The sequence below is a fragment of the Triturus cristatus genome, chromosome 4_2 (genome assembly GCF_964204655.1).
Source record: "Triturus cristatus chromosome 4_2, aTriCri1.1, whole genome shotgun sequence".
Classification (NCBI taxonomy): Eukaryota; Metazoa; Chordata; class Amphibia; order Caudata; family Salamandridae; genus Triturus; species Triturus cristatus.
The window spans coordinates 41496564-41523336 of NC_140586.1; the positions used below are offsets into that span (position 1 = coordinate 41496564).

At 48.3% G+C, this 26773-nt stretch overlaps 1 protein-coding gene and 1 pseudogene across 1 annotated transcript in view; one reads left to right on the top strand and one right to left on the bottom strand.

Annotated features, from left to right (window-relative positions):
* Positions 1-26773, top strand: part of ACVR1B (activin A receptor type 1B) — a 142855-nt gene that overhangs the window by 20377 nt on the left and 95705 nt on the right. The gene's annotated exons all lie outside the window — the stretch shown is intronic.
* LOC146832905 (MARVEL domain-containing protein 1-like) lies at positions 19603-20221 on the bottom strand (annotated as a pseudogene).

Consider the following 26773-nt stretch of genomic DNA (forward strand, 5'->3'; position numbering starts at 1 on the left):
ATGTTGTAGTTGGGAGGGACTAGGAAGTCCAGGCATGGAGATGAGGATTTGTTGAGCCACGATTCAGTCAGGATTGTTAGGTCAAAGTTTTGGCTGAGTATGAGGTCTGCGATATCAGCGGCATGCTTAACTGCTGAGTGGCAATTGATTAGGAGGCCAGATAAAGGGGGGTCGGAGAGAGTGTCATGTGATAGGGCGGACAGGGGTACTGGCGCTAGGTTGCTATCAACCACACTTCTGTTGCGGAGGGTAGCTGATCTGTTGGGGTGGATTGCGACCGTGCGGATGGCATGTTCGACATTCACGTCTTGTGGACTAGGGTTTACTGGGGCAGAGCTGTAGGAAAGGAGGATGGCTAGAATTTCCTCTTCAGTAAGGTCTAGCGGACTAGGGGTGACAGGGGAAGAGTTGTAAGAGAGGAGGAGAGCTAGAATTTCCTCCTACGAGAGGTGGCATGGTTGCTTGCGAAGGTGTCTCAAGGATAGCGGTAGTGGGTGATTTGGGGGATCTGTGATAGGGAGGGGGGTGGGGTTCCATGGAGGCTTGAGCTTAGAGAAGGAGAGTTCAGTAAAGTGAAGGAGGTTCTTTAGATCCCGAATGGAGTAATGTATACTCTGTGTTAATTTGACTGCTCTGTAGTGCAGAGTTTCGATATCAATATAAGAGGAAGGTGCTTGAAGGCAGAGGGACTGTGGATTGGCAGCGGTTTTATTGGCATGCATTGGTGGTAGGGTAGAGGGGCTGGGTCGACTTGTGTCGTAGGCCAATGGAAGAGTTTCAGTCTCCAGGTCAGAGGAAGGAGCTGCTCTATAGTGTAGAGTTATGGTATCAATATAAGAGGGAGGCGCTTGAAGGCAGGGGGGCAGTGGTTTGGTAGCAGTTATATTGGCATGCGTTGGTGGCAGGGTAAAGGGGCTGGGTCGACTTGTGTCCTAGGACAATGGAAGAGTTTCAGTCTCGAGGTCAGAGGGAGGAGCTGTCGGGGGGGGGGGGGGGGAGACCAAAGGCCTGGCAACGATTCTGTTGGTAGGCTTAGGTGGCGTGATAGAAGGGTTAGGTTGATCTGAGTTGCGAGCCCTTGGGGGGGATGGGGGGATTGTGGGTGACTGGGCACGCTAATCGGGGCGGTTGTTTATTGCCCTGCATGTGTCATGCACATGGTTTTTGAGGAGGGTAAAAAGGTTCGCAAATTTATTGAGGTTGGTTGTAGCTTGTATCAAGACAATGCCGTTTTTGTAAAGGGTGATGGTGAGGTCAGCTCGCAAGATTGTGTAGGGCACTATCGTGAGCTTGGTCCCATACGGTATGTTCCTGGTTCCGTGTACATTGAGGAGGTGCACGATGGTTTTGCGCCATGAGGATGTTCTTCTGGAGTAGAAAATAGTCCTAATTGACTGTGACATTGTCAGCGCTGTATTGTAAATCAGAGATCAGGGTCTCAGGTTGAGTTTTCAGGGTGGAGTGCTTGAGAGATTTCGCAGCGGTTTTGGAAAGGTTGGAGGATACACTAAAGTATAATAGTTTTCCCCAGTAGTGGTCAGGCCAGGTCCTGCCATGTTGGCTAGGGTGGGGCAGTATAGGGTCGAGAATGGGTCACTAAACAGCAGGAAGGGGGATTCTCCCCCTTACAGAACGTTGAGGAGCTATGGTTTCGGGGTTGGTCATTTAAAAACAAAGGGTGAATCTCTACCTCGTGGAACGAATACAAGGGCTGCAGCGGAGTCCTGTAAGAGTCGGCGCGCACCAGATCCAATGGGAGTGCCGAGGCCACGCTCAGGGCAGCGCAGCAAGGCACCATGGGATCCCTCCGGAGTACATCCCCCTCAATCACCAGAGTGGAACAACAGCTTATTCGTTCGCTGGTAGCGTTCTTTACTTGCTGATAAATATAGTATTGGCTGTTTTAAGTGTGGTCAAGTGGGCCACCGGTATTACGATCCCGAGTGTCCCCAGAGGGACTCCAGTGCACCACCCCGTATGACCCCCGCCAGATTGCTTGTGTAGCCCTAGGAGGGGAGGAGATGGGTGGGATCCCCTAGAATTGACCCTTGTCTCGCTAGGAGACTTTGAGAAGGTCCCTAACCCTGCACTACCTATTAACACTAAGAAGTACAGGCAGTGGGTGACCATCAGTGGCCATAGGGTGAAGGCTCTGAGGGACACAGGAGCTAGTGTGACTGCTGTCCGCTCCCGGTTGGTGTCCAAAGAGCAGGTTGTCACCTATGCATTCTGCCCAGTAGTGTCAGCAGACAACTCTGAGAGCCAGTGTGAGGTGGCTCAAGTTCCCTTTGAGGGTGGGGGGGGGGGGGGGGGGGGGGGTGGTCTCAGGAACTCTTCAAGTAGCTGTGAGGCCAGCCATGCCAGTAGACTGTCTGTTGGGCAACGATTTAGAGAACTCCCGTGGGCTATGGTTGAGAGGAAATCTGACTTGGAAATATTGTGTCTGACTGAGTGGGCGTGCGCGACCACTCGGTCCATGGCAGCCAGTAAGGATGTTCAGAAGGACCTGGAGCCTGACATTCTGGCCCAGGCCCCTACCTTACAGAGAAGGAGTGGGTGCGCGGGAAACTGGCCTCCATAGTTCCCACGGTCCAGGGGGGGAGCAGAACTTAAGGGGGATGCCCTGGAGCCTACAGGGGAACAAGTAGCCGAACTGGGGGACCTGCCTGAGCTGACCCAATGGTAGCAGGAAGGAGGGCCCACCAGGGAGGAATTATGTGAACAGCAGAGAATGTGCACTTCTCTTGAGGGGCTGCGGCGACAGGCTGCAGCCCAGGCAGCACGTGATCATTCAGGGTCACATCTGATCTATTGGGAGAATGACCTTCTGTACAGCGAGCCTAAGGTTGCTGAGCCTGGGTTGGCCCGTGTGCTGGTGGTACCCCAGCGCTTCAGAGCCTTCCAACTGGGGTTGGCTCACGATGTGCCATTGGCCGGACATCTGGGGCAGACCAAGACCTTTGAGAGGCTGGTCACCCACTTTTATTGGCCCCAGATGCGCAGGAGCTCAGATGCTCACTGCAGGACATGTGAAACTTGCCAGACAAGTGGGAAGAGTGGGGGGGGGAGATCAAGGCCCCACTCCAGCCCTTTCCAGTTGTCAGTACCCCATTCGAGTGAGTGGGCATTGACATTGTGGGGCCTCTGGACCCCAAGACAGCCATGGGCAACAGGTTCATCCTGGTCTTGGTGGACCATGCCACTGGGTTCAATCCCTTTGAACTGCTCTATGGTCACTCGGTAACAGGACCTCTGAGTCTGATCAAGGAAGGTTGGGAGCAATCTCCCAGGAAACCTCCCCAGGATGTGTTTAGTTACATGCTGGCCTTCAGGAACCAGACTCGGCGTTTCAGAAAACTTGCTGAGGCAAATCTGGAAGCCAGCCAGGAAGAGATGAGACGCTGGCACGATCAGAATGCCACTCTGATTGAGTTTCAACCTGGTCAAAAGGTTTGGGTCATGGCCCCAGTGGAGCCCTGTGCGCTCCAAGATAAGTGGACCGGCCCCTTTGAGGTGGTGGAGCGCAAGAGTCCTGTTACCTACATGGTGGACCTGCGGTCTCCCAGGAACCCCTTTGCGGGTCCTGCTTGTTAACCGCCTGAAGCCCCACTTTGAGAGGTCTGAAGTGGGCATGCTTCTGGCCACAGATGCTGGAATGGAAAAGGAGAGGGAGCCTCTTCCTGACCTCCTGCGTGCAGAGGAGCAAGATGGGTCAGTGGAGTGTGTGGTCCTCTCCACCACACTGACCCCTGAGCAGCAGAGCGATTGTTGCCAACTGTTGGGGCAATTCAGTGACCTGTTCTCCCTGGTGCCTAGTGTCACTGATTGGCGCATCCATGACGTAGACACTGGGGACAATCCTCCTATGAAGCACAAGGCTTACCGAGTGACTGACCGGATCAGGGCATGCATTAAGGAGGAGGTCTCCAAAATGTTTGCTTTAGGGGTGATTGAGTCCTCTAGCACCCCTTGGTCCAGCCCCATGGTCCTGGTACCAAAAGCTGCAGCGCCTAGTGCCACCCCAGAACTTCGGTTCTGCGTGGACTACCGAGGTCTCAATTCAGTCACGAAGACTGATGCGCACCTCCATCCCCAGAGCGGATGAGCTCATAGATCGGCTAGGGGCTGCACGGTACCTCAGCACGTTTGATTTGACGTCTGGGTATTGGCAGATCGTCTCGACTGATGGGGCAAAGGAGAGGTCAGCATTCTCCACCCCAGATGGGCACTACCAGTTCCGGATGATGCCCTTTGGGATGTAGAATGCCCCTGCCACCTTTCAGAGGTTGGTCAACAGGGTGTTGGTTGGGCTGGAAGATTTCAGTGCCGCCTACCTGTATGACATTGCCGTGTTTAGTTCCTCGTGGGAGGACCACCTGCGCCACTTCCGGGAAGTGTTGATGGCCCTGCGAAAGGCAGGCCTCACAATCAAGGCAAGTAAGTGCCAGATTGGGCAGGGTTCTGTGGTGTACTTGGGACACCAGGTGGGGTGCGGCCAGGTGACGCCCCTACAGCCCAAGATTAAAACTATCCTGGCTTGGGAGCCCCCAAAGACCCAGACACAGGTGAGAGCCTTTTTAGGACTCACGGGTTATTACAGGAGGTTTGTCAAGGGGTGTGGCAACATTGTTGCACCTTGACTGGGCTGACTTCTAAGAAGCAGCCAAAGATTGTGAACTGGTCTAAGACCTGTCAGAAAGCTTTTGACGCCCTGAAGACTGCCATGTGCACAGCACCGGTACTTCAGGCGCCCAACTTTGCAAAATAATTTGTTGTCCAGACAGACGCTTCCGAGCATGGTGTGGGGGCTGTTCTGTCACAGATCAATGAGGAGGGCCTAGACCAGGGGTACTCACAAACTTTCTGTCGGGGGCCAAAATTACAGTGTGGTTAGTGGCCGAGGGCCGCACTGGTAAGGGTGGAGTCAGTGGGGGCGGGATCAGTGGGGGGCGGAGGCTAGAGTAAAAAAAAAACTTTCAAAACATCTGTCTCCCTCTGTCTCCCTCTCCCTCTGTCTCCCTCTGTCTCCCTCCCTCTCTCTGTCTCCCTCCCTCTCTCTGTCTCCCTCCCTCTCTCTGTCTCCCTCCCTCTCTCTGTCTCCCTCCCTCTCTGTCTCCCTCCCTCTCTCTGTCTCCCTCCCTCTCTCTGTCTCCCTCTCCCTCTGTCCTCCCTCTCCCTCTGTCCTCCCTCTCCCTCTGTCTATCTGTCTCTGTCTGTCCCTGTGTCTGTTAGTCTCTATCTCTATCTGTCTTTCTGTCTCTCCCTACTGCCCTCTGTCCCCTTACCCGACTCTCACACCATGCTGTTCTCTTGTTATTCTTTGTCACCTCGCATCCCCCCCCCCCCCCCTCCGCTTGTGTGGCAGCAGAGGCAGCTTCCCTTCCAGGGCGCACACACAGCCCCACCCGAGTACTTCACAGGTCTTCAAGAGACCATTTGCATGATAACGAGGCTGTGTTGTATTTCACCTCTTAGCGCCCCAGCAGCTCCACTCGGACTATCCCATGAATCCCCGGGCCCCCACAGAGCAGAGTCTGTGTTTGCTGAAACTGTTAAGAAAAAAAAACACCGGTACGATCATACATGCCAACATTTCAGAAGAGCAAAGTGGGAGATTTAAAAAAAAAAATCGGGAGAATGGGGCCTTGAATCTGGTTACTGTCATGTATGGGTGTTGGAAGTGTGCTGCTGCAGGATCGGACATTTGAAACGCAAAATGCACGTTTTTTTTCCTTACCTTTCAGAAGCATTGAGCGCAGTGGCAGGCAGAGAGAGGGTAATGCAAGGTTGCAGTGCATACAACCCCCCCCCTCTTGGCAGCCCGGCGGGCTGAAACAGCTTCCAGGTACACACACAGCCGCCCCTGAGTACTTCACGGGTCTTTAAAAGACCATTCGCTTGTTGATGAGGCTTTGTTTTGCTTTTTCACCCTTTCTAGAGCCCCTGCATCGCCACTCTGATTATTGCTGGAAGAATTAGCACTCTACACAATACAAGTCCTGTCAGCTGAAACCTCCCGAGGAATCGGGTTTTTGTTAGCAGGAATTGGGAGGCGGGAGACTAGCCTTGAAATCGATAGTCTCCCGCCTGAATCGGTAGGGTTGGCATGTCTGGGTACGATGTCTGCAAGGTCCGCGGGCTGCCAAGAAAGGCTTGCCGGGCCGTACTATGAGTATTCCTGGCCTAGACCAACCTGTAGCTTAGTAGGAGGTTACTTCCACGGGAACAGAGGTGGAGTGCAATTGAGCGTGAGGCATTTGCTGTGGTCTGGGCACAGAAGAAGCTGAGACCATACCTGTTTGGGACTCACTTCCGGTTCAGACAGACCACAGGCCCCTCCACAGATGGTTGATGCAGATGAGGGAGAGAATCCAAAGTCGTTGAGGAGGTCCATTTCCCTACAGGGTATGGACTTTACAGTGGAACACTGCCCTGGTACAGAACACGCCAATGCTGGTGGCCTGTCCAGATTTTTCCACCTTAGTGATGAGAACTCCCAAGTGGGTGGGTAGTTCTTCCCACATTTCAGCTGGAGGGGGGACGCGTGTTAGACCTGGCACCATTGGCGTGGGTCTCCCTTCCATTTTTCGCTTTTGTCTCCTCTGTGGTTGCCGTGTTAGATGCTCTGGGCGCTGTGCCACTGCCATTCAGTGCCACAGTGCGAATGCTCTCTATTGTAAATTGACTGTATGAATTCGTATCTTCCTAATTGACCCAAGGAACATGATAGGAAAGTCGAATTTAGTATGCCTGAGCTCCAAATATTAAAGTGCATCTTTTAGTGACGATTATTTCTATATTCTGTGTGTAAAACTACCACTTTTGGGAAGTAGGTATTTTCTTGCCTAAGCCTTCCCGTGTGCTGTGCTATTATGTGGATTGGCTGTCTGGTTATGGTGGGTCAGGGCAGGCTGAGACCGACCTGAATTAAATAGAGAGATCTGCAGTTGGAATATGGGTAGGGGTGATCCTTTGATCTGAGCAAGGCTGTGCCTGGCAAGGTGAATGATGGCTCCACTTCCCACTGTCCGTCTGATGGCAGATTCCCTCTCCCTGAAAGGCAGGATGTAGCCTCGTAAATAAAGTGCTCCAGGACGACACCAAACTGGTTCTGGCTGGGTTCAGTGATTTGTGACTTTTTGAGAACAAAGACTTTTGGGGTATAAAGATTTGTGCAAAAACCCCTACACGGTGTGTTGCTTCTGGATGTCAAGACGAACCTCTGTCCGTGTAAGGAGAGGGAAAGGACTTTCAAACTTTTATCCATCTTGCTGAAGCAACTACCCAAGGGCTTGATTTGAGCTTGCCTCCTGCTGAAGTCTGCGGGACATTAGACCTGACCCATCAGCCGTCCGGATTCCTATTTGAGAGGGATTTTACTCGCAGGTGAGGCCTCTGTTGAGAATTCCAGAGCCTCTGGTTCTACTGCGGGGAACGCGGGCTGAAAGTCATTGCATCGCTATTGTGGGCCGCCGCAGCTGAGGAGCTGTTGCCGCTGAGAGCCTGCTTATGCCTGTGTTACCAAAGTCATTGTGATTGCTATTGTGGGCCACCGCAGCTGAGGAGCTGTTGCCGCTGAAAGCCCTCAGTTGCCTGTGTTACCAAAGTCATCGTGATCGCTATTTTGGGCCGCCGCAGCTGAGGAGCTGTTGTCGCAGAGAGCCCTCCTTAGCTGTCCTACGAGAATCCTCGCTATCGCGGGCCGCTGCAGCAGAGGAGCTGTGCCGCTGAGTGCCCGCATTGGCCGTCCTACGAGAATCATTGCTATCGCGGGCTGCTGCAGCCGAGGAGCTGTGCCGCTGAGTGCCCGCATTTGCCGTCCTACGAGAATCATTGCTATTGTGGGCCGCTGCAGCTGAGGAGCTGTGCCGCTGAGTGCCCGCACTAGTCACCATTCCGAGGATCTAGTTATCACCTGCGGGTGCCGGCCTTTAAGCCCCGTCCCAGGATTACCGTGAGGCACGCCGTGGACCGCTACAGCGGGGAGCTGTGGCCGCTGCGAGTCCGCATGTCATCACCGCGGCTTCCTTGTGAGGCTGCGTGCCATGCCCCCTTTTAAATCTCAGGTACATTGTGCATCACCGGGTTGCGTGGGCCCTGGCCTCGAACTAAGTTCGTTCCACACGGTTTTTGAGTGCCTCTATTGCTTTTGAAGTGAATCTGTAATTATGTGCATTGTGGTTTCTTGATCGCTCTTGAGCCTTGTGTTAAGCCTCTATAAAGATACTTATTTTCCTATAGCTACTTGTGTGGTGTCCCTTTGTAGTATCTTCACTGCGTTATTGTGTATGGTCGTAAATGCTTCACACACTGCCTCTGAGATAGGCCTGTCTGCTTGGGCTACATTACCACAGGGTTGAGCAGGGATTATCAAAGGGTGTAGCCCCTTACTCTGACTTAGGAAGAAGGATCCCTATTTGGGCATCGGCGCCAGCGGCTGCCAACTAGAGATCCCCATTTCTAACAGTGCCACTCACCAAAAAAGCGCTTTGACGCCTCATCAGGAGTAGTGAGCCCTATATAAATGCACTTACAATACAATGCAGAGAGGACAATGCACCATCCAGCCCAAATGCTGTCTGCTTAGCATTCTTGCATCCACCCTGCAATCCTCCCGATCCAATCACTACAGGACTACCTGTGCTACGATGACTTGCGCCATATCTCAAACACTACCAGTGCAATTTCAGTTGAGCACCCCAAACCCCTGTTGGGAGCCTCCTTTTGGCTGGCAGCCACCATGCTGCGTGCCCCCTCACCTGTTCTAAATAGAAGAACTAGTCAATAATACTATGCAAGTCCAAACGATAGAAGACATGTTGTATTTAATAATGAGGGATGATTCAAATATGTGTAGCGGGCAGTAACTAACTTTTTGAAACAAGCATTGGCAAAATCAACAAATATTGCATTTGAAAGAGCCATTGGCTTTGCCGGTGTGTTCTAGCCATGTTGTAAGCCAGCGTGGTTGCTGTTCAGCATGGTTAAAAGTTAATAGAGTAGTGTCGTAGAGTGGAATTGAGTTTCGGGGAGCTGTGCAGAGTGGAGTAGGGTGTTGTGGAGTGGCGTTGACTAGAGTATGCATGGTGTGGTAGCGCACTGCCATTATACACAACACATTTCCAATTTAAATTACCATTATATTTGCAGACATGCAGCTTTTTGCTGATAAAACTGTACAACAATCAAATGATGTGTGGAAATTGGCGTCACCTAGTGCATTGATTTGTTTTGATTGAATTAAAAATATTTGTTTCCACAGCACTTCAGAAGTACAAAGAAATGTGCTTTGTTTGTGCTTTCCTAATTATGATATATTCTGAAATATTTGTACAGGTCATTTACTGCTATTTAAATTCTGTTGTGAGCTAGAAAACAATCACCTCTTACAGCCTTTCCTTTCGCACCCCCAGTACTCCGGAAGATTGTCACATGAATCATCATCTCACTTTGCAGTCGGCTAAAGAGGAGTAAACTCCAACCTCCCTAAAAGACTGAGTCTCCATTTGACCTCTTTGAACGCACAGCATACGTGACAAGCTAAAAAATAAAATATAAAGGCCTGTTTATTGCTTATTCATTTCAGAACTGCAGCATGCTTATTTTATGGGTGATTCAGCACCTCCGCTCCCCTACTTCCAGCGCCTATGGCATGCGTGTGAAATTGAGGCAGATGATTGTTTTGTTATGTCATTGGTAAATAGCACTGATCAAGATAAACAAGCTTGTAGAAAGAACACTGTTCCTCACCGGCATGCGAGAGTGATAAACTGGTAGTGGCAGAGAGAAACATATCAGTCAAGCAGAAAGTTAAGAGGTAGGAAACCTTTTAAAGAAATGCAGCACATTTCTGCTGTAAACCAATATACAAAGGAAATAACAGAAAAAGTAATCTCTTGTAGTGCCTCACGAAAAAGAAGAGAGTTCCCAGAAAGTGAGCACTTGTGGAAGAATGCAAAGAGCCAGTCACAGGTGTGAAACAGGCTGTGGTCCACGGGAGGGACAAAGGCATGCAAGACAGCCTAGAACAAATAAAGCCAGTAAGAAAGCAAGCAAATGTGAGCTATAAAATACATGGCCAATGGTAAGCAACGGGTAGAATGCATTCCTTGGGAAGCTTTCAGCATGTCCCCAGTATGTCTTTTGTAACCAGAAAGCAGTGTTGTCTGGTACCCTTCGACTTAAAAATACATTGCTGAAGGAAAGGTCATTTTCTTTCACATTGTGTGCCAAGTAAAGCATAATTCTGGTTAAGTATGTGTCAAATCCAGTGGGGAAAGACATCCGAACATGCCAGGCATTCAGTGAAGACTGTCCTGACAGGAAAAAAAGACATATTGAAATGTGCACATTTTATAGTGGTATCATCAAGGGAGAATGAATCACTTGTCCTGTGTATTACCAGGGTCGGGGTTCCGGATCGTCTTAAAAAACCCTCATTCACGGATTGTTTGTGCAGTATATCTTAGTTCTCCGCAGGAATGGTTACGTGAAAAGCATCATCATTGGGTCTTGGTTATGCTTTTCTCCACCTGGAGGAGGACCAACTGGTATTGACAGTAATGATTAGGGAGAGTGAACGTAAAGTGCAGTGGAGCTAAACTTGCCTACATCTATCGACCCAGTGTTTATTCTGTTGTAGATGGGACAAAGGTTAGAAATAACGAGCTGGTGCAATGCTAGCTACCTTCTAGCATTGAACCACCACTTTATTTTTAACCTTTGCCCCATCTACGACAGAATAAACACTGGGTCGATCCATGTAGGCAGTTTTAGCTCCACTCACTGTACTTTCACTAAACACTACTGTCAATACCTGTTGGTCCTACTCCAGGTGGAGGAGAGCATAACAAAGATCCAATGATTATGTTTTTCACGTAACCATTCCTGCGGAGAACCAAGATATACCGCACAAACAGTTAATCTGTGAATGAGGGTTTTTTAAGATGATCCGGAACCCTGACCCTGGTAATACACAGGACAAGTGATTCATTCTCCCTTGATTATACCGTACATGGCCTGGAAGCCGAATGAATCATAACTTCTCTCTCCCTTTTTGTTGATTATGACATATTTTATAGCAACACTCGATTAATCAAGTGGTATTCGATGTGCACAAGGTGTTTCTTTGACTATTAGTGTGGTCAGGCCAGAGTATTTGTCTTTTCTGGCTTAACATGCATTATACCTAGAGCATTCATTCTATGTTGTAAAATAATCAGAGGTGTGTACATAAGTGACTATCATTGCATTTGTAATTATTAACTATTGCCATTTTAGATTTTCAGTGACAATCTTAAAAAAAAAAGACTTGGTCGAAAAGACAACAAACAAACTGAGATAGACCTGGAAAAAGAGACATTTGTGGTTGTGTGTTCCTTGTCAAATGAGTGTGGCAAAACAGTATAGTCACATAGCATACGGTGTTGTGACGTGTGAAAATAGGTGCAGTTCCACATGCTGGGGTAATAACTTTTTTTCTTGTTAATCTGTACCTTGCAGTTGTGAAGATAAGAAAATAGTTTTTTTGTGGTCTCTTCAAGCAAGGTAGTTCTCTTCTTTTTTTCCTAGCAGGTTTTTAGTGCTGATTATATTCAGGCTTAGTGATCTCCTTAACCAAGGGCACACACGTCTTGCTTGCTTCCTTCAACTAACTTTAATGGTGGTTGTGAAATACAGACTAAGAGAGCTATCCTAGTTCTGGGGAAGCTGAAAGCCTTAACCATCTGCCCTGGTTTGTGTTCTTCATAGTCCACTGCTTTGGTTCGACTGCCCAATTTGTCATCCTTAAACTGGCGGCAAGGATGGCGGTCAATGACTGCCATCCACTAATGGAAGGAAAGTGTGATGGGGTGCAGAATCAGTGCCTGGCTGGATAATGTTGACTGTCTCACACATAGCACCCATCTTTGTGCAGGAGGGTCTGCCTCGTACTCTGCAATCTGTTTTGGCATCTCATTAACTCTTTTAGAGTCCTCCTGCTTCCCTTTGTGTGTTATTAACCTCTTTGCCAATGAGGCTTGCTGTCCATTCTGTGTTTTCACCCCTGGCTTTGTTGTCCCGAGGAAAAAGGTAGCACCTACTCCTTGAGTCTCTTCTGACTCCTCTTACTATGAATCTTGCCTTTTGGCACCTATTGGTTCTCTGCTTTGTCAATGCCTTTCTAAATCACAGAAAATTCCCAGCCCTCTTTGGAACAGATCAGATACGTCCTTCCTAAAGGACCCATCGGGGGACTCATTATACTTCCATCCTGTTTCCACACCTTTCATTCACAATGAAAAGAATCCAAAAGGCTGTTACAAAGCTACAGGTGCAAATCAAAAAGAATAATCCTCTTCAGAACTACCAATCGGCTATGTTGCAGCACGGAGACATCCACACTTAAAGTAGCGGATTATGGCCTCCTCAATGACATGAATGACTTCTGGTCCTGCTTGACCTTTCTGCAGCCTGCAACACAGTTGACCATCCAGCTCTGATCAACACCTGGGAAATATGCATGGTATTTTCAGAAACTATCTTGAAATGGTACACGCCTTACCTAAGCAACTCACAGCTGCTCGAGGAAATAAGCTCCTCAGGCACTCCCCGTCTCCTGTGGAGTACCCACGTCTTCCACCCATTTTACCATTATCTCCCTTTTATTATTATTATTATTATTACTGTCATTTGTAGAGCGCTCGGCTACCTCCAACGGAGGTGTCCCGGCGCTAGCAGCAGAGCACGAAAAACGCTAAAGGCGCCGAGAGGGGATCAAGTCCGGTCGAACAGCCATGTTTTCAGGTTTTTCCTTAAGACCCGTTCTGAAGGGGATTTACGCAGATGTTCCGGCATAGAGTTCCATAACATGGTTGTTCTTACCGAGAACGACCGGCCGCCCATCCTAGCTTTCTTGAAATGGGGGATTACCAGTAGCTCCTGATAATTTGAGCGCAGAGTTCTAGATTGATGGTATTTTTGGAGTCTTTTCTTAAGATATATTGGGCCTGAGTCTCGAAGCTCTGAAGGCCAAGGTTAAAGCCTTAAATTCAATGCGTCTTTTTACCGTTAGCCAATGAAGGCTCCGGAGATGAGGCGAGATGTGATGGCGGAAAGGGACATTCCTAATCGGCCTTTTTAGGTCAAAGCCTACCAGACAGCTCAAATGTGAGGTTGCAAAAAGACTTCTTATGGGCATCTTGTAAGCTTCCCTGGCAATGCGTTCCACCCATTGCTTATCATTGGTTTTGTGGTTTGTAACTCACATTTTCTGGCTTTCTGTTTGATGGCTTTATTTCTTTAAGGCTGTCCAACATGACTTTGTCCCTCCTGTAGCGCATCAGCTGGTTGCTGTATTCTTCCACAAATGCTCGCTTTCTGTAAACAGGCCTTTAAATCTTATTCTTATTTTGTCACATTTGCTGTGCTTTCAAAGACTATGGTTGAATGTCAGCATCTGGCTTCCAGGGGAGCTTGCTGTTTAATTGTATGTCTCTGACTTAATAGTGAGACGATTTATTTTAAAATTTTGCTGGTAATTGAGAAAGAAGAGGTTTTTTTTCTAGCACACAACAAAATGTTTGTCTGTACATAAACTGTGCAAATATTTCAGAATTTATCAGAATTGGGAAAGCACAAATGAAGTACATTGTTTTGTATTCCTGAAGTGTGGTGGAAACAAATGTATTGCTATGATGATAACAAATCAGTACACTTCATGATGCCATTTTCTCACATTATCCTTTGGCATTGTATAGCTTTATCAGTAAAATTGTGCAAATGTAATGGTGATTTCAATTGAAAATGTGTTTGTAATGGCAGTGCGCTAACACACCATGCAAACTCCACTCTGTTACATGCCGCTCCACCACTTCATTCTATTCCACTCTACGACTTGACTCCACTCTATGCCCCATCACTATGAGATGCTCTACTCCACTCTCCTCACCTCTATGCCACTAACTTTAAGCCATGCTGAACAGCAGCCACGCTGGTGTACAACATGGCTAAAACACATTGACAAAGCCAATAGCTCTTGCATAGGTGAGACCTATTGGCTTTGCCAATACTTGTTTAACCTCTGGATGGAATCTCTCAGATCTGTTCTTGCTTACAGCATGAAGATCCATCCATACTCAGATGGTTTCCAACTCAGCCTAAAAATATCCTCGACATATAGAGACTCAAATTATGTCTCACCCAACCTTGGATTTCAATTTCCTTCCTGAAGCATAATGACTTACTTCCTCCTGTTTGCCTCCTACACTTAACACCAGATTCAAACCTGCCTCTCCAACTTAAATCTCTCAGGTAACACCACTCAGCTGAGAGAGCATGCATAATGTCTGGGATTCACCTTTGACACAGACCTCTCATTCAAGCAGCACTTTCCAAGGACCACCAAGATATCTTGATTCCAGTTCTCTCTCTTGAAGAAAGTGGATCCATTTTCCCCAGATGGCGACTTCAGAAGAAATGTACAAACCTTGGTCCCTCCTCCTTTGTATAAATGCACTCCTCCCCGATTTCACCCTAGCATTCCTGAAATAAATCCTACTTGCAGTGGCATGGCTCATCAGGGTCTCCGAGAAATGTAACCACTCATCCCCATGTTAAAAGACGAGCTGCATCCCTGTCTTATAAATCCCTCAATTGCAAGAACCTTTACCTGGCAAACTAGCCATGTCCTATGGACAGTGCTTGATCAGGAGCCTGGATATCACTAGACTGCAGACAAAACATTTCAATAAGGTGGAAAAATGGAAGGCAAGCCTTCTGTTTTCATGCTCTAGGATATGGAGCAGCACCCCCCATCTACGTCCGTTTTTTTCTGGATTTTAGGACAGTTGGTTTTGATTTGAAGACACATCTCTTCAAGGACCACCATCCATGACACAAACAAGGCTCCCTTGACTCGATCATTTTTGCTCTTGGGGGCCATGTCCCCTGTTCAGTGCTCTGTTGTTCGCAAGCTAGATTTGCAGTCTACTAATACCAACTTGCAAGCATCGCACTGTGAGGTTGACTCGCTGCTCCCTGTGTCCTGCCACTCCATTCACTTGAGAGTATTTTCCTGCTCCCTGTGTCTTAACTTGATATACAGTTTGGCCATCCATGTTTTGACTCCACAAACGGTGAGGCTTTCCTTTTTGTAGTTATGCCTCTCCAGATGATACCCTTGCCCTGTATCCTTCGCATGTGAGGCTAACCACCTGCTCTTTGTATAATTATTCCTGACACAGTGACGCTCTTTTGCTGATCCTCATGTGGTCTTCATTCAGTGAGGCGCCCCTCCTGCTCTGTTCCTGACTCGACATATACTGTGGCCCCCCCCTCAGGCTCCCTATTTCTTGAATTTGCACAGTCAAGCTCAGCATTCATACAGTGGTGACCCCCCTGATCCCGGAGTCATGCCTCCTCAAATGTGGAGGATAATTTTCTGCTCTCAATGTCCTGATTCCTCAAATTTTGAAGCTGACGGACGGACCTCATACAGTGAGGCCTGCCTCTTGCTCCTCATGTTCAGCCTCCTCAAGCATTGAGTCCCATTTCCTGCTCTGTGTCCCAACACTGAAGCGCCCCTTTAGCTTCCTCTGCCTTTTGTTGAACTAGAGTAGCTTTCTTCTGTGTCCTGACCCCTCATACAATGAGACCTGGACCCACACCACATTCAGTAAGTGCCGCCTCTGGCTTCCTTAGGTCTAACTCTACACAGAGCGAGGCTTCCCTTTGTGTCCTTGCTCCTCAGACGGTGACTGATGATCATATCCATCTCCGTGTATCCTGCTTTCACAAACCGTGAGCAACCGCGTGGTCCCTCTGCCTTGCCTCCTCACACACTACGGGTAATGTACTGCCCTCTTGTGTTTGCAAACAGTGCAGTTAATCTCTTGCCTGATTCTGCATGTAGCAAGGCCCGCCTCTTGCTCCTGCCTCACCAGACTGTGAGACCCAGTTCCCTCTTCCTGTGTCCTGGTCTCCATTGAGCGATGCCCACCTCTTGCTCCTCGTTTCTGGTCTCCTCAAACTGTGAAGCAAACTCCTGCTTCCCAAGTCCTGAATTCTCAAACTGTGAGGCTAACATCCTCCTTCTGTGTCTTGATCCCTTGCATGGTGAGACCCGGGTCTTACTCCCCATGCCCAGACTTCTTTTTGAGTGAGGCCTACGTCTGCCTCATTGTGTCTTGACTCCTTAAGCCAGTGTTTCAGTCGCAAGCCCATTTTTGGTGAGTCACTAAAGTCGAAGCCCCCCTTTCCATATTTTTATTTCTCATGTAGTGATCATCTACTGCTGCCCATGTCCTGACACCTCAGACATTGCTACTACTCTGCTTGTTTTGACCCTGCTGCCTGAGTCCTCGTGCTGTGAGGCCCACCTCTTGCACCTCATGTCCAGCTTCCTCAAACAGTGAGGCCTACTTATTGCTGCAAAATGCCCGGCTCCTCATACTGTGATGCGCAGTTTTGCTCCCCTTTGTGTTAATTCAGAAAACGGCGAGACAAGCCTCCTGCGTCCTGCCTCCTCAAGCAGTAAGGTCACTCATGCTGACCCCTCGTGCATTGATCCTGCCTCCTGCTCCCCACCCGCTGGCTAATTGAGAGAGGTGGACCTGCACCTCGTGCTCTCTCCTCATAGAGGTTAATTTCGCCTCCTGCTCTCTGTGCCCTGACTCTTCAGACGGTGATCCCGCCTCCTGAAACGGCGGATCTTGCAGACTTGCCCCGGGCCTTGTGCCTCGGTTTTCTCTGCTGCTTCGCTGAAAGTGCCTGACTGCTGCGCCCCTCGGCATTGCTCTAGCGCCCCTCGTCGCTCCTGGAGTCGGCTAGGCCCCGCTAGCCTAGTTCTAAATTGATTTGGTGACCCGGGAGGGCAGGGCCCAGCTCTCCTTTTGTCCTTGGCTAACCCAGGCCATCTGGCTGCCTCGAGGAGGCCCGGGTCCCCGCGCAGCGCTGGGAGCAGCAGAGCCGGCGCACAATAGAGCCTCATTTAAAGCCGGAGTCGGCGCACAATAAATAGCTTCTCGTTTTGGCTAAAGTCTGCTGTGTTCTGGGGGCGCAACTCCGGCCTCTAATGCCGGAGTAGGCAGCATTTCCGTCCGCTGTCTTCCCGTTCGAGGCACCAAAACGTGTTTCATGCAGCTTATAAGGCCTTGTGTAGATAAAACCAGTTTTGGTAAATCACGGGAACGCGCACACCTCACTCTGACGAGGCCGCACCCTTCAGTGCCAGCTGAATGCCTTCTATTAACACAACACATGCCCTCCAGAGCAGTCCAAAGCAGCCTGCCTTCTGGAGATACGCGGTGCGGTCCCTGAAAGGGGGGGGGGGGGGGGTGTGTGTGTGTGTCTGTGTGTGTGTCTGTCGCTTGTTTTGTAACCCGTCTGCAACCTCGCTGCTTTCTTCTCTTTAGGTTCTGACGAGACCTACTTTGGGGTCTGCCTGTCTACTTGAACCCGCGCCCGCTCTACATCTTGGCTTCCTAGTGGCTGTGCGTCATTAGCTGCTCTCACTTTCGCCGTGCCTTCTTTTTGTGCTCTTATGTCTTCCAAAGCCACTCTTTGTCTCGTGCGGTTTTCCCTCTGCACTGTTTTCTGGGAGGACTGCTTTGCTGTGGTGTTTGCCTACCAAGCACTGTTGCATTTCATGTGATTTGAGTTACGCAGAAATAATTTTGAGTCTGCCCTCTTGGCGTTTTATTTCTCACCCCCCCATATTATACTTTACTTTGTCTTTGGGATGGTGCCTGCTGTGAACGTCATGGATCTGTATTATGAGGGTGCCCTGTCGGTCATCTTTTTTTATTAGGGAGGTCTTTCTTTACCAGTCCTGCCTTTTGTTCACTTGTAATTGTAAGTACATTTGTATAGTGCTGTATGCTGCTTACAAGGTCATTATCGGATGAGTAGTATGCTACATCGTATGGGAGTGCTTGGTGTCAACCATGTTGTACTTCTAATCATATCTGCGTGTCATACGTACTGTTGGCATGTTTGATCACATGGGTGCTCTTACCTGTGCTTAAGAGGGATGAAGGAAAAATAAGAGGGAGAGAGAGAGTGAAAACTTGCAGGTTGGAGTTACTCTGTAGGTCCCATATAATATTTTGTGCGACTGTGACCATCAACCCACTACTTGTGCTTTTCACTTAGGGCTATGTTACCTTGGAGGTCTGCCTCCTGTATTGTATGTGGGGCCTCTCGCTTAGCACTCATGCGGTGTCCTGGTGTCGTCAGTGTTTTAGTGAAAGACTGTCTTCTGAGGTGCTTTTATTGCCATGTCTGTACTTTGCGCTTTTCCGCTGTGTTTGTGTTTGGAAGAAAGCCTCTGAATTCTTTTCCTCGAGGAACCTCCTGTATGCCATCCTAGTTTGTTTGTGTTTTGGAAGATGCCTGTATCTGGAATTGCTCATTGGTCGGTTTATCCCTATTTATTGTATTTCTCCAGATTTTGTTGATTGCATTAGGCAGCTGCAGTGGAAGTATTGACTCTTTCCAAAAGCTTCACATTTGGGGTTGATTCACAAAACATTTGCAGTCAGATCCCGGAAACGTGAAAGTTTATTGTTGCAAATCCCATTTCTGGATTCACGTCAGGCTTTGCTGAGGTTTCAGATTGTGAAGTCCACGTACAAGTACAGAAAATCTGCTCGTTTGATAGACTTATGCTCTATAATGCTTCTTGCACAGGTGAGGAAAATGGATGCTCCCAGAGAAAAAGTACTTGAGAATGTGGAGAAAGCGCATCTCACTGTTCCTATTTCCCCACAACGTGCACCACTCTGGCAAACCTGCCCTGTTCCCCCGCAACTTTCCTGCTTGCTTTGTTCTGCAAGATCTCATCAGTAACAGAGTTCCATCGTGGGGTTATCATCAACACACTTTTCGATATTCAGAGTAAAATCATATGGAAGGACTTTAAGCCAATACCTCCAAACAAAACTTCTTTCCCAAGAGAAAGACATGTGCACCATGGTGCTCTCAAGAGCCCTGTGACAACATCAACTAAAAACAAAAACTAACCTGTCCTAAAACGATCAGATGCATGTCTAGACTCTCAAATCCATACACAGACTGGTTCTCAGGTCATCTAAAGCAATCTGCTATTGATTCATCCAACAACAAGCATTTGCAATGCAATAGGTCTCGCATTTACGCGAGTTTGAGCTATTGGCATTGTAAATAACAATGGCTTTTAGTTTTGTTTTTGTATTTGTCTTAATAACGAAAAAAAAAATATAAGGCATTGTTATTTGCAATGTTAATAGCTCAAACTCGCATAAATGCGAGACCTATTGCATTGCAAATGCTTGTTTTTTTTATGAGTATCCATATTTTTCCAATGTGGTACCACAACGTTATAATTTCTTCATGTTTTTTCTTAAATATAAAGAATTGTTGTTCCTGTAAGGCACATCAGTAAGAGGTGTAGTAGATGGCTGAGATATGAATTCTAATCTCGGCATAATGATGTGACCTCAAACATGTGATCCTGGGAAAACCGCTTCACAAGGTCACACCCGTGATGTTTTTCGTTGGCTGCCTAAACGTGGAAGCGCTTAGAAACGGACAGATCATCGGCATTCAGCGCCATAGTGTAATGAACCGGACAGACCATTTTGTTCAGATTGGAAGAGCCTGGAGGTGGTTCGATCTGCCACAGCGCTGTATCCAAGCCCTCACACTCACACTCCGCACGCAGCCGGCCCGATGCCGTGGCTTCAGATGAGGCCCTGGTTGCCCCGGCACTTCTTGCAGGCAGCAGAGGCAGGCGAAGGAGGCGGCGAGGTAGATGTGGTACAGGCAGTCGTGCTTGTAGGCCGACACGCTGCAGTACTCGTGCCTCAGCGTCTTGTGGATCATGATGCCGGCGGCCTGCAGGCAGGTGGCCAGGGCGTCGTGCGCGGCATTGGTGGTCAGCCAGTGCACGCCGCCCAGGAGGGGCACCAGGTCCTGCTTGTCGAGCAGGGTCAGCAGGTATAGGGCGATGGTCAGCAGCCAGAAGGCGATGGTCAGCAGCCAGAAGGCGATGGTCAGCAGCCAGAAGAGCACAGCCACGGAGAGGGCGAAGTGGATGGCGCCCTCTTACTTCTTGCAGGCGATGGTGATCCAGAGGGCGGCCCCGGCCAGGAGCTGCAGCCCCCCCCAGGAAGCTCCGCCTGAAGCTCCTCACCGCCTGCGGGGGAGGATGTGCAGGCGGGGGCTGGTGTGCTGGAGGGGGTGGGTAGGGTGGAGGGGGCATAGCAGGCAGCGAGAAGTCAGACTCCTGGCAGGGACATCGCTGAGAAGTCAGGCTCCTGCAGGGACAGCGCTGAGAAGTCAGGCTCCTGCAGGGACAGCGCTGAGAAGTCAGGCTCCTCCAGGGACAGCGCTGCCCACGTAGGACATTCTAAGGAGAGAGACAGCCCAGCAAAGTACTCCTGAGGACAGAGCGCTGTCCGAGCCCAATGTTTCAGAGAAGAGAGCGCGCCCCAACAGCTCCAAACCTGGACACGAGCGAGTTGTCTCTGCAAACAGCCACCACAGAGAAGAGAAGAGATTATGTCAGCGCCAAACTCCGAGCAGAGAGATGCCGAGCAGCCTCCGGTGAGAAGGTAACGGCCCCAGTGAACACTCCCTCCGACCAGATAGATGTCCCCACAAGCGGCCTTTGGAGAGGAGAGAGGGCCGCCCTCACCATGACGTTTTCGTTTGGCTTTTTCTGCCGTCCCACTTGGACGGCCTCGCCTGCTAAAAGGTTTCTTAACTTTATGGGGCCATGTGTTTGGCCCCATAAAGATAAGAAACCTTTTACTTCAGAAGGAAGACAGGCGAGGCCGTCCAAGTGGGACGGCAGAAAAAGCCGAGCGAAAACGTCACCAACAGCTCTTTCCCAATGGCTGGCCGCCGTTTAGCATAAACAGTGACGCCGGCCAATGGAAAAGAGGGACGGGGCTTAAAGCCCTTTACTTAAAAATCCCCAAAACATTAAATCTCGCCAGCGAGACTGCGCATGTGCGCAGCCTACGCTAGCGAGACCTAAAAACGGAGCTTTCCACAAAGCAATCGAGGACTTTTACATTACCCCTCTTTTCGGCCATTGAGTACAACAAACAAGCACTTCACAAGGAAGGTAAACCAGGCCAGGCTTAACATTTACAGATCAAAGAAGACAATCGCCCTATCCCTGATTTACCAAGTAATAACCTAAGAAGAACCACCTTCAAACCACTTCTAGATACTGACGCCACTGACGTTTTCTCAAAACTGAAAGGTATCATGTTTGTGAATATCCTACACTCAAACATGGGGAATCAAGGATAAGCATTGACACCCCTTCTTAATATTGACAGTTCCTTCAAACTCAATGGTTTTTGAGTCCCGGAACATTTGATGGCTACCACACCATGACGAAATAACCCTGAACCCCATCGGCCTTAAGGCACCTCCCTTTTATTATAGAACAAGCATTTGCAATGCAATAGGTCTCGCATTTGCGAAATTTTAAGCTATTGGCGTTGTAAATGACAATGCCTTTCATTTATCTGTTTTCAAAACCAACACATAGATAAAAGGTTTGTCATTTACAATGCTAGTAGCTCGAAGTCTCGCAAATGCAAGACCTATTACATTGCAAGACCACTGGTGGTGCTCAGTCCTTGTGTCCTTGTATGCATGAAGGGGCGTGTGATCGTGTGCCCTGATCCCTGGTGTGTGTCCTGGGAGGGCTGCCTTCACGAGCACATGGAAACGTCCGGTGTGCCAGCCGGTGGGCATGGAGCTTACAGTAGTGCTCAGCCCCTGTGTGCGTGAGTGAGGCGACAAGTGATCGTGTGCAAGGGGCCCTGGTGCGGTGTCTGTCCTGGGAGGATAGTCTTCACATTATCCACTACATGCCAGTGTGTGCTGTGTCAGCCGGCAGGCACGGGAACTTACAAGTTGTATGGTTAATGCTGCATTGAAGACGTGTTTAAAGAAACTCTCCAGATAGACCCCCCTGTCGGTAAAGTGACCCCTCTTCTGTTCCAAGTGCTGTACCACCCCTCGCCCCCTTCTCCTTCAGGACAGGACATCTAAGCGTGTGGTGGTAAGAGTATGTGTTCCTCCCTTCCAAAACAATCTGTTTTAATAGATAGGATGATTCCTTATTATAATACAATATAGTAGTCCAGGATGATTTTCAATCATCACTTTATTAATCAATTTCACTTCTTTTAGATTCGGTGAAAGATGTTGAGAAAAAGAGGACAGCCGACGCGTGTTTCGCCCTATGTGGCAATTCAAGCCAGGGCTTTCTCAAGGCTAAGCATTATTTTCAAAGAACATGCTGTCTGACGTTGGTTCAATACATTTCAAATTACAGGGCAACATGTGAAAACATCCAAAATCTAAGGAAAAATAAATAATTATTTTTATATTTATAATACATACAAAAACGTCAACAAGACAGTCCCACAAATATGTGACAGTTTAAAATCCATGTCCAGGTATCTAATCTACATAGTGTTCATATACAGGTCCATTATTAATTAATTACAGGACAATATGTGCCAAAGGTCTTTTAGGGTGCCATATTTAGCATTTAGTTTAGTTATTGCGTGGTGTATAGTTGCCAGGCAATCCTGCGTTCATTGTCAAAGTGAACAGCCTAGCGTATTTGGCTGAGCTTGAGATGTTTAGTACAGTGAAATGCCAAAACAAAGTTCGTTTGGAAACGCAAGTAATTCTGATTGTGTGATCGCTCAAAAAAGGCTCTCAAGACTGACTAGCGCGTCTTAGTTACGGTCAGAAGAACGGGGGATAAAGCCACCATTCAAAGTAACTTACTTTAACTTTTCAACAAATCCCGGGATTAATCCATGGCCGAGACACTTCAACAGTGAGAAGACGAAACGCTGACATAGGAGAGTGCAGAGGTCCAGTTTAACCCGGATATGAACGTACGTCCCCTCGAGCAAGATCGATTAAATTGAGGACCAACAGTATTGTTCGCATGTTTGGCATAATTTCTAATACTTTGTTTGTACTAATAATAAAATTAAAATGAAAAAGAAATAAAATGAATTATGCAGGGATGGAAAATAAACTTCTATGAGCGAACAGCCGATGAATAAGAAAGGCATTGGTTCATTGAAGGGAACAGAAGTATAGGTACTAAAAGCGGCCATATGGGCTCAAAACAGACGCCATCTTAGTGTGTCCAGATAGTTAAAAACAATATGAGTGATAGTAGCGCTGGGGGTAAGTTTAGTAAGCTAGGACAAAGTTGTGTGAACAAATACGCTAGAAATCAATTGTGGAGGATACCCGACTTGATGTAGAGAATATCGGTATAATTATAGCGCGTCAGGAGACTACGTGAATATCTGCAGAAGCTTTCGCCTACAGATGGTACAGTCGCCAGAGAAAAAAGACTAGGTATATTACACAAACTGAATGGAAGTTTGGACAAACCTAGTGGGACAGAAGAGGAGTAAGACAGGTAAAAAAAAAATATATGTATCATCAAAAGGGGCTATAAACATAGCACTACAGGAGGATTGTCTAAGTATCATAACTTGATAATTGGACGAGCATAGTTGGCAAGGCCTCGCAAGGACAAGTTTATAGATAAGGCAGATCTAAGCGTGTGGTGCAAGGAATTGATAATAAATGTTTATCCAGCTGAAAAATAATGCAGCGTGCCTAGCTCTGCTTTTTCTCACTTCAGAATCTCAAGGCGCTGTAAGGTGTCTGAAAGGTGACATGGCGCTATGCAATGGACTGGTAAATAATAAAGGACTCCCCAGCTAAAATTAATGCACCATGCACAACTCTGTATTCTCCAAGAAAATGAGGCGCACTGAAGGATCTGAAAGGTAAAATGCAGGCGCTACACATTTTAAAAGTTAGCCCCGAAGAAATGTAAAAAACTTATTTTATTTTGTATGTAAATGATACAATGCGCCCAGATTTTACCCCTTGCCGTCTCCAGACTCCCTGAGTGGTGTAAAGGAGCTATATCAAGCTCCAATAAATACAATTAAATAAACCGGTCTGTTTACCATAAAGATTAGCACGAGCCTGGCGCTTTCTTCCCCCCATTCAAAACGCTATAGAGTGTATGATCGCAACATGTCGGCACTACACAGAATACCAATGAAAAATAAATACACACACACAACTAAAGAAACGCTTCGCAAGCAAGATCACGTTATGTACCTAGCTTTTTTTATTATCAATTGTTGCAGGCTAAGCGTATTGAAGCGCCTAGAACGGCAGCCCGTCGGTGCTACGCAAAAAGGGGGGGGTGGAGGAGGGAGGGAAAAGGCATGGATAGCGAAGGGGGAGGGAAAAGGCATAGGCAGTGTGGGGGAGGGAAAAGGCACAGACAACGGTAGGGGGTAGGATGGAAAACACGGACAACGGGAGGTGGCTTGAATAAAGGGATCGGGGAATACAAATAAATAAACCGGTCTCTTTACCATAAAGATTAACACGAGCCTGGCGCTTAGTTCCCCCCATTTGAAACGCTATATAGTGTATGGGCGCAACATGTCGGCACTACACAGAATACCAATGAGTAAATAAATACACACACACAACTAAAGAAATGCGTCTCAGCTTCGCAAGCAACATTGCGCTACGTACCTAGCTTTTCATCAATCGTTGCAGGCTATCTAAGTGTACTGAAGCGCCTAGAAAGGCAGCCTGTTGGTGCTGCGCAAAACACTAATAACTACATTAATGGAGAAGTCACGGACAGCGGGGGGGAGGGAAAAGGCATGGACAGCGGGGGGGAGGCACGGACAACGGGAGGGGGGAGGATGGAAAACACTGAGAACGGGAGGGGGCGTGAACAAAGGGATGGAGAAAACAAAACAGGAGCGAGGGGGAACGGATGAAAAGCAGACACCACTGTTAACAAATATAGCTTTCACAGATGCAAACAACGACAAGGTCTTCAATCATTTGCGGGGGAGTCGGGGGCTACTGCCGCTGTCGGGGGAGCCGTTCCGTATCACCAGCGGGGCAGCAAGAGGGAAGCAGCCGCGAGGCACCACGCGCCTAGCTTGGCAGTGTAGAAGAAGTCAGGCGAAGCAGTGGAACCCAGGAGCTGGCCTGGCTGCTGCAGCTCTGCCGCTCCCTGTGCGCCCATGGGCTGACCCTGCCTCACGGCAATACACGGCAGGCAGAAAAAGTACAAGTGGGTCTGATTAAATGGTGAAGGGGTGCTGGGCCGAGTTGCGCCTGGCAGCTCAGAAGGACGTTTTGGTGAGGATTGATGACGGCGCATAGGTCTGCGTAAATGTTTGTCCAGTGATACAGGGGCCACGCAGCCATCACAAGAACAAGCGTACACGGCAGGCAGAATAAGCGCAGTGAAAGCAAATCGCGCGGATAAATAATTAAATAAACAAGCGCGGTACGGGCTTCAAAACGCCTTCCTCTGTAAATTGAGCAGGCACTGCAGCTGGCTCGAAAAACAGCAAATCGCGCGGCTAAATAATTAAATAAACTAGCGCGGTCCTCAGCGAGACCTAAAAAGCTGTCGCCACACCATTGTGCGAATGAAAAAAGAAAGTGCTCACCCAGTAATTAGAAGACACTGCGTCACGCCGCGGAGTAAAAGATCCAGTCCGGGTGGGCGGGGCAAAAGTGGACAGGGTGGTAACCAGGAGGGACTAAAAAGCCTCCTGTACAATCATCACACTCCGTTTAGCATAAATCAATGACGCAAAATGATGCACACCACTAGAAATGAAAGGCGGAGCCGAAACACCACTTCTGAAACTGTGTTGATTCCAAGAAGCCCTTGCAGAGCAAGCAGTGCATGTGCGCTGCAATGCCAGGCGAGACCTAAAAAGGGGTTCCATACGGTGTGTACATTTTAGAGGTGCAGAGCACAGCTTTTCTCCATGAAGAAATGTTTTTCCTATGTTAAGGAAAAAATATAAAGTGAAAATATACATTGGTGGCATATGGATTTCTGCCACACTTACTGCGGATTGTCTGGTTTCTGGTCACTGCAGCAGTGAAAGTAGGAGTACGCCTGATGATCTACATCGTAACCAGATTTCCAAGATGCATCTCTTATACACATACACACACACACAAACCCTGAACACGCCCTGACCAGTATTGGTGTGATAATTAGATACGCTTCCAGTTTGTATGCCCTGGGTGTGGCCAGTGCATTTCTGTAGCAAGCAGATGTCTACAAGCGCTTGACCACTTCACACCCCTTGTGTGACGGACTAGCAGTCGGTGCACGCTTCACTGCCACTTCTAAATTATCACTGCCACTAAAAACTTGGTTTGTCTACTGCCTATAGTTTGGCGTTTTTGATGAAATTCGTATTTACTGTAGCGGTAAACAAGGGTTTATAGATACGAGAAAATCATACACGTCTTTTCTTAATAACACACCCTTAACTCCAGCACAATGAAACGTTTCAATATGAAATTTGGCAGCGCTCTAAAACCCGAGGGCTAGGCGGCATGTTGCTTTATTTAATTAAAAACAAGTTTAACCTTTTTTGCCTCGGCGCACTGGCGTTTTATTGCCACTTGGTGGAAACGTGTTGGGCTGCAATTTACAGGAATACGTAGCTTTAAGGCAAGAAGCAACAAGCCATATTTGTATATGTAAAGCAGAACTGACTGTTTTATTTTCGGACCTCAGTGATCTGAGAGGGGAGGTTTGTTACTGGCATCTTCAGACTCAACCTAACTTGAGTGCTCTCTAAATGACGCCAAATGCTGCAAATGCTTTCTCCGTCTTTCTTCCAGCATGTGAAGGAGTGCATTGGTCTAAAGCTGTAGAGCTCAAGCT